The sequence below is a fragment of the Spinacia oleracea genome, chromosome 4 (genome assembly GCF_020520425.1).
Source record: "Spinacia oleracea cultivar Varoflay chromosome 4, BTI_SOV_V1, whole genome shotgun sequence".
NCBI lineage: Eukaryota > Viridiplantae > Streptophyta > Magnoliopsida > Caryophyllales > Amaranthaceae > Spinacia > Spinacia oleracea.
In genome coordinates, this window is record NC_079490.1 from 156,429,966 (window position 1) to 156,449,123 (window position 19,158).

Consider the following 19,158-nt stretch of genomic DNA (forward strand, 5'->3'; position numbering starts at 1 on the left):
CAAATGCAATAAATCAAATTTCAAACGTAGAGTTACGTGAAAGGGGAATTCAATTTCCTGAGATAGGTTTGAGCCGAACATGAGTATTTAGTTGGTATAAAATAGATGGAATAGAAGATAACAATAATCAACCCATTTAAGAACGATAGAAGATATTCCTCAATCACTAAGTTGATAAACAAGGGAAAAAGTTCAATAAACATGTATTTCTCAAGGTCATTTTGGAAAGATTACGAGCACACCATCAATCTTAAGGTCATCTTTTTCTATAAGTAAAATAAAATAAACTCACTGAAAAGTATGAACATAAAACTAGTGCAACTCAATCTAAATTTCAACTTACACTATCCAATCATAACAATATTATTTGCTTCTTCCTCAAACCTTATAATCAGTCAAACTGAAAAAGAACCCTTCAAGACCAAAGCATAGTTCATTACCCTCCTAACATTCATAATAAATTACCTTTAAATCAAATGGAAACATAATCCCTTTATAATTTGTATACTCCTAAACAACAATAACCTAAATCATCATCAATACACAATCATGAACATCATTGCTACATCTTTATGCCTTTCTATTCCCATTACCCCAAATTTCATTCTATATTCTACCACTTATATTTCACATGTATTATGCCATTTGTATCGAATCACCAAAGTAAACTTTTAACTTACTTTAACCAAATATAGAAGCTTTAAAGTCTCCAATACTCTCACAATTCTCATTCCCAAAATCGATTTCCTAAAAGATCAATTAAAATTCTTAAACATTACTCCACAATGATAACAAACCACTGTAGATCATTCATATGTACTCTTGCACCAATAATTTTATTCACTAAAAACTAATTCTTATCTCTATACCTCATTCACAAATCAAATATACTCTTGGCTTTCCAACAAAATTCTCCACATTAACCCATTGATAATACTCTCAAACAATTCTCATTTGCTCAAACAAAAACAAAAGACTTTAGTCTTATCATTTCCAATGAATTTATATAATCCTTAACCCGTACTCAATCCAACAACATATTCCAAACTAATATGCCGTGATATGGAGATCACAGCGAACCCAAAATCAACCTCGGCTCTGATACCATTCTGTAACACCCCCAACTCTAAACCTATTTTAAAGACACTAATTAAATATTAACTTATCTAATTATTAAAAATTTCGGCAGCACTTCCCCTAAATATGGACAACCTAAAATATTATTTAGGGAATTACGTCATAATTTCTTCAACCTGCTTCAATTACATCATTCCAACAAATAAAATTTCCCTATACACCATCAGGGTGTTACTGCTACCCCTACTAATAAAGTAGATGTAAAGCTAAGTACTATTCATACTACATAACTAAAATAATTTAAATAACTTATACACAATTATTAAACTCTTCCACAAAAGTACACTATAACTAAGTTCCCAACTTTACTTCACGTGAACCCAAAATCAGTCGTCATTACCTGTATTTCCTGCATTTCCTGCTCAACATAATTAAATGGGTCGTTCCAGGTTCAATCCCAAAGGGGAGAACAATAAAACAAACACCAAACAAAGAAAAACAATCAGCAAAGCTGGTAACCACCACTCCACTCCGTAAAATGATTATTAAAGAAATCATATAAGCATAAACAAATTAAGGAGTTCACATGAAATTCAAAAGAACGTTCTGAAATACCTTTGAATAACAAAAAGTAAAACAAACCGACTATTTGAGGATTTTTAATTGTTTTTTATTTGAGCTCTTCTCTAATCGTATAAACATATTCTCATATATATATATATATATATATATATATATATATATATATATATATATATATATATATATATATATATATATATATATATATATATTCCTAATTCCTAAAATTCTCAATTCTAAGTAGATCCGGGAGCCCCTGAAAATCTACTGAACAATAGATAGACCCGGGAGCCCTTGACAGTCTATCGAGATGTACCCGGGAGCCCCTGAAAGTACATATATTCTTCGTTGGCCAACTATTTAAATAACCTCTAATGTGCACACCCCCCAACTCTAGCTTTTACGTGACCCGGGAGCCCCTGAACAGTGACACCAGAGATGAGGATGGTTTACATCTTGCCACATACGACGATAATTAATTCCGAATTGCCACATACATCGAAAATCATTAAATCCCACAATCACCTTAAACTCAAGTCTCCAACACTCAAAAGGTTTCTTCTATTGTAATTGAAACTAATTAGCTCACATTCACTTTTCCAATTTCCATAACTTGATCACTAATACAAAACATGATATTCGCCATTAATCCAACCCATAAAGTATCATCATTCTCTAATCATTTACTCATATCAAACATCCACAATATAGTAAATAAAACAAACAAGGCAATAGTCACATTTTTACATCACAAACACGATGGTTCTATTATAGAAATTTTTTAAGAGTAATTCGTAAAACATCTTTGATAATTCAATATGTATATTGAAAACATTAGAAAAATCAAAGTTTAAAGCTTTTATAAGAGAGGTTGTTTAATATCGAAAATGAATATTCATAGATTTGCATTTAAGTCGTTAGCACATAGATTCAAAAGTTATAAATGAAGGAGGTGTCCATGGGGTTACCTTGAGTGAATTCTTAGCGAAAATTTGGATGTTCTATTCTCCAACAAATTCACCTCAACAAATAAAAATATCAGTCAATAGAATATTCACTTAAATCGAATCAGAACTAAACTCAATTCTCTTAGAAATATTTCCAACAAAGCATTCTTGTTTCACTCTAAGCTTTCCATAAACTTAATTGAATTCCTTCTAGAAATCTCTTTAATTAGTTTTAGAAATTCATTTTCAAATCAACGTGGAACACATTGTTTTAGAAAAGCCAAATAGGATTTGCTAAGCAAGAATTCATATTGTATAATACGATAACAATTTATTTATAAGCTTTATAAATATCATCGAATCAATTTATATCAAACTATGATCTTAAAGTATACTCTTATTTAGGAAATCTTTTAAAAATGAGAAATAATAACTTTGAATTGCTTAATCACAAAGTTAAAATTTCTAAAATAATTTCTACGTTATAAAAGTAATATTCAAAGTTTTATAAACTATTACAATTAAATGATTATATTAAAAAATAGATAAACCATAATTTGGGATAAAATCATACCCTCATGTGAAATAGGAAAGCGAGAAGGGAATCAACAACATCAACAATAACAAGATCGACCCCAATAACATGACCAACTCCAGTAGTCACGGAGGGCGGTGCTCCGGCGAGGAGGAGAGGAGGCAGAGCAGAGGAACGAAAAGAGGAGAGAGCAAAAAACAATCAGCCCGACAACCAATGATAACAACAACCGCAACGAGCAGGACAAACGTCGGCGACGATGGAACATCGTCACGCCGGCAACCAGAAGGGGTGGCGCACCCACGAGGAGAAAGAAAATGAATAAGTTAGGGTTTCAGGTTCTTAAATCAAGAACTAATCAATCAACAACAAAAGAACTCAAGTAATTACCAATTGATGAGGGAGTATTACTGATTGAAATTCAACGACCACCATCGGCGGCGGTAGCATGGAGCAAGACCGAGAGGAGAGGGGAAGAGTAGCACGATTATCAACAACAACCACAACACCCGCAGCAACCAACGGAGAAGGGAGGTGAGGGAGCAGCAGCGCGGTGCTAGGCGGCGCGACGAGGCGTGGCGATAGAGTGAGGAAGAGAGGGAGGTTGAGGTGAAGAGATGGAGTCGGGTGAGAGAAAGAGAGTGAGAAGCGTGAGTGAGTGGAAAAGAAGGAGATTTCTCCAGAACTTATTTCTTTCCATAGTGTATATATATATATATATATATATATATATATATATATATATATATATATATATATATATATTATTACTATCTTGACTTAAAATAGAACTTCAATTTCATATTAAATATTTGGGTTTTAAATAATTTATTTTAACATAAAAAAATAAAATTTCTAAAATCTGTAAATGAATTAACATCTTAAATTTATCTCTAGAATGAATTCAAACACTAGCGTAGAAATAATAATAAAATTTTAAAGTAATTTACTATGTTTAAAGCACCAAGCCTTAATTATGAATTGATTTAAGAAGAAAAGGTATTCCTAACACGAGATTAAGAACTTACTTAATTTTTCTAGGTATCACATTATACCACCCTTAAAAATAAGTTTCGTCCTCGAAACTTCAAAGCTTTAAATTTTTACATCATTTGGAGAAAATTAGCGTTTTGAATTTATATCTCGAAATCATAGTACAGTAATCAAAGAAAAAGTAACTCAATTTCAAAATAACAAAATTTACAAATGCAATAAATTAAATTTCAAACGTAGAGTTACGTGAAAGGGGAATTCAATTTCCTGAAATAGGTTTGAGCCGAACATGAGTATTTAGTTGGTATAAAATAGATGGAATAGAAGATAACAATAATCAACCCATTTAAGAACGATAGAAGATATTCCGCAATCACTAAGTTGATAAACAAGGGAAATGTTGAATAAACATGTATCTCTCAAGGTCATTTTGGAAAGATTACGAGCACGCCATCAATCTTAGGGTCATCTTTTTCTATAAGTAAAATAAAATAAACTCACTGAAAAGCATGAACATAAAACTAGTGCAACTCAATCTAAATTTCAACTTACACTATCCAATCATAACAATATTATTTGCTTCTTCCTCAAACCTTATAATCAGTCAAACTGAAAAAGAATCCTTCAAGACCAAAGCATAGTTCATTACCCTCCTAACATTCATAATAAATTACCTTTAAATCAAATGGAAACATAATCCCTTTATATTTTGTATACTCCTAAACAACAATAACCTAAATCATCATCAATACACAATCATGAACATCATTGCTACATCTTTATGCCTTTCTATTCCCATTACCCCAAATTTCATTCTATATTCTACCACTTATATTTCACATGTATTATGCCATTTGTATCGAATCACCAAAGTAAACTTTTAACTTACTTTAACCAAATATAGAAGCTTTAAAGTCTCCAATACTCTCACAATTCTCATTCCCAAAATCGATTTCCTAAAAGATCAATTTAAATTCTTAAACATTACTCCACAATGATAACAAACCATTGTAGATCATTCATATGTACTCTTGCACCAATAATTTTATTCACTAAAAACTAATTTGTTGAGTAATATAGTGTTTTGATGATTATGAACAAATGATGATTATCTAACTAATGTGTGTATTGTTTAGATGTGCATGAACAAGTAATGAAGGTCAATAAAGATCATTTAGTTGGAAATTTCTGAAGATATATACAAGAAGAAGTGAAGTTCCTGAAAGGAACTCAAGAAGTGAAGGGAACTTCAGAAGAGAAGTCTAATTATATAAGTATACACATATTTAGATAAGGCAATTATGTATGCTTAAAGTAAATGTGTCACACTTATATTTTGTGCTCTAAAAGGCATACTCACTTGCCCAAAGAGTATTAGATGTCTCATAATAGAACTATATGGATGCTATCAAACAAGAAAATCCTAAGTTGCCAAAGAAACAATGGAAGAAACATTGATGGAACTAGACAAGTAGATTCCCATAAAAATATTTCTTTATCTTGCTTAATATTGTCAGAGGGAACAAACCTATATTTTAACCAACTTCCACTTATCCACACCATATGTATTTGAAGAACAACATCTTTCCACAAGACTGGTTTGTGTGTTCGTGATTGGGTTGAGCATTATACTACATTCGCAAAGAGTGTTCTATTGTGCCGAGCCATTAGCATTATTCTACAACCTTTGGGTTGTGTGTCCGTGCTAAGTACAATCATACTCTACAATCCAGTATTGTATCTCTACGTTGTATTCTTTATTCCTATCATTAACATTTCATAACTTCGAAGATCCTTATTTCCAAAATTATCATTCCACTCATATCCCGACACTTCAAATATACTACTTCCCACGAGCTCTAAGTTAATATTCATCGATTTGTATGGTTTGATGATACATAAAGAGTTATAAATGGATGGATACATTTTGAGGGGGAAGTATGTGGAAGAAGTGAGAAGCAAGTTTATTATACTTTATCAATTGATATTTCGAGGGAAATCATTAGATGGAGCTACACTTACAAGCTCCAAAATGAAGAGAGGAATGGTAAGGAACTCTGGGGGAATAAGGGAGGAACAAATGTAAATGATTCATATTTGGTGGTGGAACTCAAGTATGTATGAATATATTTTCTCTTTACTGTTGTACTTAAAAACTCTAGGAAAGTGCCACAACGTGTAATGACACCCTTGTTTTAAAAAAAAAAAAAAAAATGTATGATGAAAAAAAAAAAAAAATTGAAAAAAAAAAAAAAAAAAAAAAAAAAAACAAGGGTGATCAAATCTTTATTATTTCCTAGATGACATATGATTCTGAAGACGTTTACTCATGGAATCAGTTGAAAGGGGAACATAAACAAAAATTGAAAGAACTTGATGAAATACGTTCAAGTTCCTTTTATCAGTGTGTTTCTCAAGGAAAGTTGGTGGTTGAAGAGAAGTGAACTTGATTGGTACATATCATGGTGAACGTGTGTTATGTTTAGAAGAAATTTCAAGATTGTGAGGTAAAGTGATAAACTCTAATGATTGTTAAGAACCTCACTTTGAAAACCTAACTATAGAGCACACTATCTATCTCAAAGTTCCCTCTATTCAAATTGTTCCATAAATTTCTCTCATACTTCTTTGAGCCCGATATTACAATATCATACTCTCTGAATCCATTTTTGACTTTCAAATTTGATCTATGCTTGACTTTAATTTATTATTTGTCAAGTTCCTTCAGTAATTTTAAAGTTGGATCTTTGGATTGTGAATTGGAAATTCGTGTAGCATATGCATCCTAAGTTTGAAAATTGAGCATCTTGAGACTTTTAGGACTAACAAGTGTTTAACCTTTATGGTGGTAATTGTGGCATATAGCAATATGTATATATGATTTACCTAAAGCAAATATGTGTAAGAATGTCCTTTTCGATAATGACAAAAGGGGGAAGATTATGTATAATGCTTATTGTCTAATATAGTCAAGTCTAAATCCTCTTATGCATGACTTGTTCAATAGTTTCCAGTCTGTATTATTAAGGGGGAATTAATGTACATCTTTAATGTCTAATTTGCGATAAGCATCATTTGTTTGTCATCATCAAAAAGGGGGAATATTGTTGAGTAATATAGTGTTTTGATGATTATGAACAAATGATGATTATCTAACTAATGTGTGTATTGTTTAGATGTGCATGAACAAGTAATGAAGGTCAATAAAGATCATTTAGTTGGAAATTTCTGAAGATATATACAAGAAGAAGTGAAGTTCCTGAAAGGAACTCAAGAAGTGAAGGGAACTTCAGAAGAGAAGTCTAATTATATAAGTATACCATTAGACTTAGAGTTTGTGTCCTTAACTACTGCATACTTGTTTATTAGTTTAGTTTTCTTCATCTTGCTTATATTGGTTGTCATCACTGACTTTATGGTTTTGATGACAACTAGCAAACGACTAACCTATGTTTGAGTTCCAATATGTATACGAAACAAATATAGGTTTGATGAAGAAACAAACATGAAGAGTTCAAGTCAATAAATCAAGTATCCAAGCTGCAACAAAGTTCTTCAAAGGAACACAAACAGATCAGTTCCTCAGCAGATCCTACGAGGAACAACGAGTATAAAGTTCCTGAGTAGGAACAAGCATGGAGAAGTTCCAGAGGCGGAACTATCAACATGAGGCTCTTGAGTTGGAGCATCATGAAGCATGAAGAAGAAAATAAGAGTTTATTTTCTAGGATTCATGTAAGTATGTAGAAACTTGAATAATTGAGGAACACGGTGCCAAAAGGAACTTGTCGGAACTTATGAGAAATAACGTCAGTTTATCTTCCTAGAATACTCCTAGTTTTAAGGTAATTTTAAATGTCAATAACGTGGCTTTTAACACTCCTAGTTGTTAGGGATTTACCTTTGACTTTGAGTATTTATCTCCTAGTAAAACTCTATTTATTTATGTTTTTAAAATAAAAGATAATTTTTATAAAATCTTATTTTAGTTAGGATTCTGATTTTTATATCATATATTTATTTATTTATTATTTAAAATTCATTTTTAATAATGTCCTATTCATTCTAGGATTTGTTTTGAATATCTTTTGTAGTTTAATGTGTTTAAAATTTTATTTTTAATAAATAAAAAATAATTAATCTTTTTGTAAAATAAAATCTGATTGTTAGTTATTTATTTTTCTATTTTATTAAAATCAGATTTAAAAGGTTTTGTTTTAGAAAATTAAAATCATTGTTTTACGTTGTTTTGGAAAAACTACATTAGTGGAGAAATAATAGGAGATCATGGAAAACCTGATTATGCTTAGCCCTAACTCCATGATTTTCTCTACTGACTAAAGTCATGGGATCATGCCTAAATTGAAGGGCTTAGTGGTTGTTAGTGGAGAAGATTATGGAGAAAGTGGTTGAGGTTTCTTCCTCTATAAAAGGAGAGCTTTCTCATTCATTCAAGAGAGTCTGACTTGCGTTGTCATTCCAAAAAGGGTCTGGTTTATGTGGAATAATTTTACAGAAATTATATTTTGTTTTCCACGTTTTTAGAGTCAGTTCCTGCAGTTCCAAGTTCCTGTCAGTTCCGAATTCCTTTACAATTATTCATTTTCTACATATTAAAGTTTAATCAATTATCAAATGTCTATATTTTAAGAGTTGTTCAAGGGTTGAGTGAGCTCTTGTAATGGGTAATTTGTCAAGGGTTTGAGTGAATTCTTGTATAAGTTTTGGGCAGGAACTTGAGTGAGTTCCTGATGTGTATGGGGTAGGAACTTGAGTGAGTTCCTGTTGTATTTGGGGAGGCTTTGAGTGAAGTCTATGAGAGAGAAGCAGAGAGGCTTTGAGTGAAGCAAAAGAGTCAAGAGAGACTTCTAGGGAAGTCAGTGAGAGAGTAGTTGTGTGAGGAACAACTATTGGGAACTTGAGTTCGTAGAGGAACTCAAGTAATGCCCGAGTTCCTTATAGGTTTGTAACTGAGTTGTTGCCCTATAGTGAAAAGAGTTTAAGTTGAAATCCCTAGTGGGTCGAGGTTTTCTTTCTAGTTGGGCCTAGAAAGTTTCCTCGTAAAATCTCTCTTGCATTGTTTCTCTACTTGCTTAAAGTTTCTTTATAATTTCGCAAAATTGGCTAGAAAGTTCCATACTACAATTCACCCCCCCCTCTTGTAGTGTTCCATCCGAATAACAATTGGTATCAGAGCCGGAACTCGCTGATAAGCAGGCAACCCTGCTGAGTTAAGTTCCTGGAAGGAGGAACAATTACAAGAAACTTGACGAAAGGAACTCGATCCTACCCATTCAAAGGAACAAGGCAGATCTGACTTTTATTGTTGAATAGAAGTCAGTCAAGGTGTAACAGGCGATCTTCTAAGGTAAATATCTATTCCTTTAGACCTTCTTTGTGTGCATACATTAATTTATTGCGTGTTCCTTGCATTGTTTCTAATGGAACTTCTGTTTTGTTTTGATTTAAAATTGAATTTGAAAAATCTAAAATCTATATTTAATAAATGATTTTTCAATTTATTTTCTAAAATTCAGTACATTAAAATTATTTCAAGGAAACGTATTTTGAAAAATGCATATCTGTGGAACTCGGAGTTTTTAATTTTTAGGCAACAAAATATCCTACTTATTTTTCTCTGCCTAAGAAATATTATTTTATATGCTTCATGAATATATTGAATCTCATTTATATGAAGGCATATTGTATCTTGGTAGTAGTTGTTGTGTTGATTATTTTCTTAACAGTTACTACTAACAAGAAGGGACCCAAATCTGTTGGGTTCCCTCGACAAAGAAATTGGTACAGGAACAAACAAAGGTGCACATTAATATGTCAGAGTTCTTGTGAATCTAAGTTCTATATTGAGGAACTCGCTGGATCATTGTTGACCCACGAGTTATACTTAGGAACTCACGAAAGGTGCGACATTATAAAAATACATTACATCAGCTCCACACATCGGAACAAGGATCAAAATCCGAAGAGGAACTTTCGAATAAAGGAACTCATTTCAGCACCATTCCAAGGAACAGACAAAGGCTGCAATGAAAAGATCCTTAATGATACAGTTAAGGTAAACATCTAATTTTTGAGATCTTTATATGCATACGCTATTTATTTAAACTCAAGTTCCTGACAACGTTTTATGAAAATTATTCAAATGTATTTTGAATTTGTTTAATCGATTTTGGATTTTCTCAAATATGTTTTTGTGAGACAAATTTCAGATTCTAAAACTGATTTTACATTCATGCATTATTCGCTTAATAAGAATGGTTCAAGGAACAAGACAAAGGAACAATGTATATATCCACCCTTGGAAGTTGGAACTTGGTTTCCCTGCGAAGGGAACTTTATTCTTTGGGCTGCATAATTTAATGTTATATCATTTATTGTCCAAAGAACGATTTTTCCATGTATTATGAGTATATTGAATATTTATTTTATGTATGCATGTTAAATCTTAGATCTAGCAGTTTAAAATAATCATTTTCTAAGATGCTACTACTAAAAAGAAAGGAACTGAAATTAAGTCAGGTTCCCAAGACCATGAATTGTTTACAGGTCTGTTAGTATACAATTTTTGTATACTTTAATCTTCTAAATTATGCTACCTAAATATATTTATTACTAATGCATGATTTTGGAAAGTAGTAGAAGAGAAATGATTTTTACAGGTTTATAACTCATGATTGAGTGTGTGTATGAAGTAAAGGAACAACATCAGAATTACACCAAGGAAAAATGAGTTGGAAATCCATTAGATTCGTTGGAATAGTGAAGAGGAACTCAGGCTCGGAACTTGGAACTTCAGATGTAAACTAGTTCCAGTTCCACCAGCATGTAAGTTCCTTCCAAATATGATGGGTCATATCAACGAATCAACTCACATGCACTATATAATTGGAAGTCACTTTGAACATCTCAAAGGAACTCAATCATGTGAAATGCTAGTAAGGTTGTTCCCTCATTTTACTTGTGTTAATTAATGTTGAATTTTTTTTATAAACCTGTTTCTCTTAAATTATTGTGCAAAATAACCTTATTTGTGTTATAGGTTTTGTTTTGGAATTTAATATGTATAAAATGCATAATAATAAGTTTCATTGATCAAAGGAACTCTTCCTAAGTTCAGGTGAAACAATCAGCGAACTCAAGGTTACAGTAACTTGATAAATGGTGCATAAACTATTTGATAGCAAATTTTTGGTGTCAAAGTTTTTCATGTACAAGTTCTTGGTTCTTGTTAACCTAAGTTCCATGGAACAAAATATATGTTTCATGTTTCTTTCGTGAAGTAACTTTTTCAGGAACATCATATTTTGTTATTATGTCTGAGTATATATATATTTACTTTAGACTAACCCGCTAATCATAACTTTGCACAAAAGTACTACACTTGAGTGTTATTTTTTCCCAGATTACTCATATTAAAATAACTCAAGATGGAGAATGGTCATGAAGACCATTGGAACATGTTCTAGCTTACTTGTAACATGAAAAATGAGGTGGCTACAACTAAGGGGAAACAACTCGTTATATCTCGACAATGATTGTTCTATGAAAGAAAATTCACTATTATCGTTTGGTTGCTACCTACATTGGAAACTTATAACTTTTGACAGTTAAGGTAAGATTGGTTCCAAATGAAAAGTTGGTAAGTCAAGTTCCTGTTCCATTGTGAATTTTTATTGTCGAGTAATTAATGCACATTTGTTTAGAGTTTCCAAAATTATGTTTTCTCTGGTAAGTTTACAAATAAATTACATCATCAGTAATAAATGTCATAGTTGAAGGGAATCAAAGAGAGAACACATACTTTGTGGATCACAATTTGGTTCCTAACAATAATTTGATATTTCTAGGGGTTATTGAAGATGATCCAGAGTTTACAACAAATATAAAAATGTGCGTTGAAATAAGTGAATATATTACTTGTGATTGAAACTAACATGACTATTCCCAGCAACAGGTTAAAGTTTATTTCAATATTGAACTCGCAAGTTCCTGTAGAACTAATCGAGTTTCTAATGATAAAATATGTCACTATTAAAAGCAACAGTAGCCAGCTACATAAGTTCATGTCGAGGAACTTCAAACTAAGGTTCAAGTTCCAGTTCATGAAGCTGAAGATCAACTCGATCAATCAATATCATGCAACAAGTTCCACGACTGCTCTAGTAGTAGAGAAATTTCCAGATTCATTTATCGAGTTCCTGTGTGCACTACAACATTCATTCAATCAATTTTTCAATGACATCGACAAAGGAACTCAGAGAAGGTTGGTTATTGAAAGGAACAACCAGTCAGAAAGATGTGAGGGCATCAAGATGATGGAACTAGCACTCAAGGAACTCGAACATAAATTCATCAAAATTAGTCCAGCACCTCAAAGTAATCATACACATGGTGAAAAATTATATAAGGTACATTTTTAGTTATTATATTGTTTACTTATTAATTTAATTGTACAAGTCTTGAAATGCATTATGTGATTATGCTTTCCTTATGATTTCATCTATTCATGGACTGTTTAAAGGATCAATACTTAATGAAGCAATGGCATGAGCATAACATAGTCTTTTCCATGAGATTTGTTGATTTGGAACTCCTACACATATTTAGATAAGGCAATTATGTATGCTTAAAGTAAATGTGTCACACTTATATTTTGTGCTGTAAAAGGCATACTCACTTGCCCAAAGAGTATTAGATGTCTCATAATAGAACTATATGGATGCTATCAAACAAGAAAATCCTAAGTTGCCAAAGAAACAATGGAAGAAATATTGATGGAACTAGACAAGTAGATTCCCATAAAAATATTTCTTTATCTTGCTTAATATTGTCAGAGGGAACAAACCTATATTTTAACCAACTTCCACTTATCCACACCATATGTATTTGAAGAACAACATCTTTCCACAAGACTGGTTTGTGTGTTCGTGATTGGGTTGAGCATTATACTACATTCGCAAAGAGTGTTCTATTGTGCCGAGCCATTAGCATTATTCTACAACCTTTGGGTTGTGTGTCCGTGCTAAGTACAATCATACTCTACAATCCAGTATTGTATCTCTATGTTGTATTCTTTATTCCTATCATTAACATTTCATAACTTCGAAGATCCTTATTTCCAAAATTATCATTCCACTCATATCCCGACACTTCAAATATACTACTTCCCACGAGCTCTAAGTTAATATTCATCGATTTGTATGGTTTGATGATACATAAAGAGTTATAAATGGATGGATACATTTTGAGGGGGAAGTATGTGGAAGAAGTGAGAAGCAAGTTTATTATACTTTATCAATTGATATTTCGAGGGAAATCATTAGATGGAGCTACACTTACAAGCTCCAAAATGAAGAGAGGAATGGTAAGGAACTCTGGGGGAATAAGGGAGGAACAAATGTAAATGATTCATATTTGGTGGTGGAACTCAAGTATGTATGAATATATTTTCTCTTTACTGTTGTACTTAAAAACTCTAGGAAAGTGCCACAACGTGTAATGACACCCTTGTTTTAAAAAAAAAAAAAAAATGTATGATGAAAAAAAAAAAAAAAATTGAAAAAAAATTGAAAAAAAAAAAAAAAAAAACAAGGGTGATCAAATCTTTATTATTTCCTAGATGACATATGATTCTGAAGACGTTTACTCATGGAATCAGTTGAAAGGGGAACATAAACAAAAATTGAAAGAACTTGATGAAATACGTTCAAGTTCCTTTTATCAGTGTGTTTCTCAAGGAAAGTTGGTGGTTGAAGAGAAGTGAACTTGATTGGTACATATCATGGTGAACGTGTGTTATGTTTAGAAGAAATTTCAAGATTGTGAGGTAAAGTGATAAACTCTAATGATTGTTAAGAACCTCACTTTGAAAACCTAACTATAGAGCACACTATCTATCTCAAAGTTCCCTCTATTCAAATTGTTCCATAAATTTCTCTCATACTTCTTTGAGCCCGATATTACAATATCATACTCTCTGAATCCATTTTTGACTTTCAAATTTGATCTATGCTTGACTTTAATTTATTATTTGTCAAGTTCCTTCAGTAATTTTAAAGTTGGATCTTTGGATTGTGAATTGGAAATTCGTGTAGCATATGCATCCTAAGTTTGAAAATTGAGCATCTTGAGACTTTTAGGACTAACAAGTGTTTAACCTTTATGGTGGTAATTGTGGCATATAGCAATATGTATATATGATTTACCTAAAGCAAATATGTGTAAGAATGTCCTTTTCGATAATGACAAAAGGGGGAAGATTATGTATAATGCTTATTGTCTAATATAGTCAAGTCTAAATCCTCTTATACATGACTTGTTCAATAGTTTCTAGTCTGTATTATTAAGGGGGAATTAATGTACATCTTTAATGTCTAATTTGCGATAAGCATCATTTGTTTGTCATCATCAAAAAGGGGGAATATTGTTGAGTAATATAGTGTTTTGATGATTATGAACAAATGATGATTATCTAACTAATGTGTGTATTGTTTAGATGTGCATGAACAAGTAATGAAGGTCAATAAAGATCATTTAGTTGGAAATTTCTGAAGATATATACAAGAAGAAGTGAAGTTCCTGAAAGGAACTCAAGAAGTGAAGGGAACTTCAGAAGAGAAGTCTAATTATATAAGTATACCATTAGACTTAGAGTTTGTGTCCTTAACTACTGCATACTTGTTTATTAGTTTAGTTTTCTTCATCTTGCTTATATTGGTTGTCATCACTGACTTTATGGTTTTGATGACAACTAGCAAACGACTAACCTATGTTTGAGTTCCAATATGTATACGAAACAAATATAGGTTTGATGAAGAAACAAACATGAAGAGTTCAAGTTAATAAATCAAGTATCCAAGCTGCAACAAAGTTCTTCAAAGGAACACAAACAGATCAGTTCCTCAGCAGATCCTACGAGGAACAACGAGTATAAAGTTCCTGAGTAGGAACAAGCATGGAGAAGTTCCAGAGGCGGAACTATCAACATGAGGCTCTTGAGTTGGAGCATCATGAAGCATGAAGAAGAAAATAAGAGTTTATTTTCTAGGATTCATGTAAGTATGTAGAAACTTGAATAATTGAGGAACACGGTGCCAAAAGGAACTTGTCGGAACTTATGAGAAATAACGTCAGTTTATCTTCCTAGAATACTCCTAGTTTTAAGGTAATTTTAAGTGTCAATAACGTGGCTTTTAACACTCCTAGTTGTTAGGGATTTACCTTTGACTTTGAGTATTTATCTCCTAGTAAAACTCTATTTATTTATGTTTTTAAAATAAAAGATAATTTTTATAAAATCTTATTTTAGTTAGGATTCTGATTTTTATATCATATATTTATTTATTTATTATTTAAAATTCGTTTTTAATAATGTCCTATTCATTCTAGGATTTGTTTTGAATATCTTTTGTAGTTTAATGTGTTTAAAATTTTATTTTTAATAAATAAAAAATAAATAATCTTTTTGTAAAATAAAATCTGATTGTTAGTTATTTATTTTTCTATTTTATTAAAATCAGATTTAAAAGGTTTTGTTTTAGAAAATTAAAATCATTGTTTTACGTTGTTTTGGAAAAACTACATTAGTGGAGAAATAATAGGAGATCATGGAAAACCTGATTATGCTTAGCCCTAACTCCATGATTTTCTCTACTGACTAAAGTCATGGGATCATGCCTAAATTGAAGGGCTTAGTGGTTGTTAGTGGAGAAGATTATGGAGAAAGTGGTTGAGGTTTCTTCCTCTATAAAAGGAGAGCTTTCTCATTCATTCAAGAGAGTCTGACTTGCGTTGTCATTCCAAAAAGGGTCTGGTTTATGTGGAATAATTTTACAGAAATTATATTTTGTTTTCCACGTTTTTAGAGTCAGTTCCTGCAGTTCCAAGTTCCTGTCAGTTCCGAATTCCTTTACAATTATTCATTTTCTACATATTAAAGTTTAATCAATTATCAAATGTCTATATTTTAAGAGTTGTTCAAGGGTTGAGTGAGCTCTTGTAATGGGTAATTTGTCAAGGGTTTGAGTGAATTCTTGTATAAGTTTTGGGCAGGAACTTGAGTGAGTTCCTGATGTGTATGGGGTAGGAACTTGAGTGAGTTCCTGTTGTATTTGGGGAGGCTTTGAGTGAAGTCTATGAGAGAGAAGCAGAGAGGCTTTGAGTGAAGCAAAAGAGTCAAGAGAGACTTCTAGGGAAGTCAGTGAGAGAGTAGTTGTGTGAGGAACAACTATTGGGAACTTGAGTTCGTAGAGGAACTCAAGTAATGCCCGAGTTCCTTATAGGTTTGTAACTGAGTTGTTGCCCTATAGTGAAAAGAGTTTAAGTTGAAATCCCTAGTGGGTCGAGGTTTTCTTTCTAGTTGGGCCTAGAAAGTTTCCTCGTAAAATCTCTCTTGCATTGTTTCTCTACTTGCTTAAAGTTTCTTTATAATTTCGCAAAATTGGCTAGAAAGTTCCATACTACAATTCACCCCCCCCCTCTTGTAGTGTTCCATCCGAATAACATAATTCTTATCTCTATACCTCATTCACAAATCAAATATACTCTTGGCATTCCAACAAAATTCTCCACATTAACCCATTGATAATACTCTCAAACAATTCTCATTTGCTCAAACAAAAACAAAAGACTTTAGGCTTATCATTTCCAATGAATTTATATAATCCTTAACCCGTACTCAATCCAACAACATATTCCAAACTAATATGCCGTGATATGGAGATCACAGCGAACCCAAAAGTAACCTCGGCTCTAATACCATTCTGTAACACCCCCAACTCTAAACCTATTTTAAAGACACTAATTAAATATTAACTTATCTAATTATTATAAATTTCGGCAGCACTTCCCCTAAATATGGACAACCTAAAATATTATTTAGGGAATTACGTCATAATTTCTTCAACCTGCTTCAATTACATCATTCCAACAAATAAAATTTCCCTATACACCATCAGGGTGTTACTGCTACCCCTACTTATAAAGTAGATGCAAAGCTAAGTACTATTCATACTACATAACTAAAATAATTTAAATAACTTATACACAATTATTAAACTCTTCCACAAAAGTACACTATAACTAAGTTCCCAACTTTACTTCCCGTGAACCCAAAATCAGTCGTCATTACCTGTATTTCCTGCATTTCCTGCTCAACATAATTAAATGGGTCGTTGCAGGTTCAATCCCAAATGGGAGAACAATAAAACAAACACCAAACAAAGAAAAACAATCAGCAAAGCTGGTAACCACCACTCCACTCCGTAAAATGATTATTAAAGAAATCATATAAGCATAAACAAATTAAGGAGTTCACATGAAATTCAAAAGAACGTTCTGAAATACCTTTGAATAACAAAAAGTAAAACAAATCGACTATTTGAGGATTTTTAATGGTTTTTTATTTGAGCTCTTCTCTAATCGTATAAACATATTCTCATATATATATATATATATTGCTAATTCCCAAAATTCTCAATTCTAAGTAGATCCGGGAGCCCCTGACAATCTACTGAGCAATAGATAGACCCGGGAGCCCCTGACAGTCTATCGAGATGTACCCGGGAGCCCCTGACAGTACATATATTTTTCGTTGGCCAACTATTTAAATAACCTCTAATGTGCACACCCCCCAACTCTAGCTTTTACGTGACCCGGGAGCCCCTGAACAGTCACACCAGAGATGAGGATGGTTTACATCTTGCCACATACGGCGATAATTAATTCCGAATTGCCACATACGGCAAAAATCATTAAATCCCACAATCACCTTAAACTCAAGTCTCCAACACTCAAAAGGTTTCTTCTATTGTAATTGAAACTAATTAGCTCACATTCACTCTTCCAATTTCCATAACTTGATCACTAATACAAAACATGATATTCGCCATTAATCCAACCCATAAAGTATCATCATTCTCTAATTCATTTACTCAAATCAAACATCCACACTATAGTAAATAAAACAAACAAGGCAATAGTCACATTTTTACATCACAAATACGATGGTTCTATTATAGAAATTTTTTAAGAGTAATTCGTAAAACATCTTTGATAATTCAATATGTATATTGAAAACATTAGAAAAATCAAAGTTTAAAGCTTTTATAAGAGAAGTTGTTTAATATCGAAAATGAATATTCATATATTTGCATTTAAGTCGTTAGCACATAGATTCAAAAGTTATAAATGAAGGAGGTGTCCATGGGGTTACCTTGAGTGAATTCTTAGCGAAAATTTGGATGTTATATTCTCCAACAAATTCACCTCAACAAATAAAAATATCAGTCAATAGAATATTCACTTAAATCGAATTAGAACTAAACTCAATTCTCTGAGAAATATTTCCAACAAAGCATTCTTGTTTCACTCTAAGCTAACCATAAACTTAATTGAATTCCTTCTAAAAATATCTTTAATTAGTTTTAGAAATTCATTTTCAAATCAACATGGAACACATTGTTTTAGAAAAGCCAAATAGGATTTGCTAAGCAAGAATTCATATTGTATAATACGATAACAATTTATTTATAAGCTTTATAAATATCATCGAATCAATTTATATCAAACTATGATCTTAAAGTATACTCTTATTTAGGAAATCTTTTAAAAATGAGAAATAATAACTTTGAATTTCTTAATCACAAAGTTAAAATTTCTAAAATAGTTTCTACGTTATAAAAGTAATATTCAAAGTTTTATAAACTATTACAATTAAATGATTATATTAAAAAATAGATAAACCATAATTTGGGATAAAATCATACCCTCATGTGGAAAGCGAGAAGGGAATCAACAACATCAACAATAACAAGATAGACCCCAACAACATGACCAACTCCAGTAGTCACGGAGGGCGGTGCTCCAGCGAGGAGGAGAGGAGGAAGAGCAGAGGAACGAAAAGAGGAGAGAGCAAAACACAATCAGCCCGACAACCAATGACAACAACAACCACAACGAGCAGGACAAACGGCGGTGACGATGGAACATCGTCACGCCGGCAAC

The 19,158-nt window shown here is 32.1% G+C and overlaps 2 long non-coding RNA genes across 2 annotated transcripts; both read right to left on the reverse strand.

Moving 5' to 3' along the window:
* Positions 1 to 1,204: 1,204 nt before the first annotated feature.
* LOC110788459 (uncharacterized) lies at positions 1,205 to 3,827 on the reverse strand. The gene is made up of 2 exons (XR_008920031.1): positions 2,628 to 3,827; positions 1,205 to 1,495 (listed from the first exon to the last, which is right to left on the reverse strand). It is a non-coding gene; the product is annotated as an uncharacterized lncRNA (long non-coding RNA).
* Positions 3,828 to 17,011: 13,184 nt separating this feature from the next.
* LOC130460113 (uncharacterized) lies at positions 17,012 to 18,810 on the reverse strand. The gene is made up of 2 exons (XR_008920045.1): positions 18,368 to 18,810; positions 17,012 to 17,302 (listed from the first exon to the last, which is right to left on the reverse strand). It is a non-coding gene; the product is annotated as an uncharacterized lncRNA (long non-coding RNA).
* Between the last annotated feature and the right edge of the window lie 348 nt (positions 18,811 to 19,158).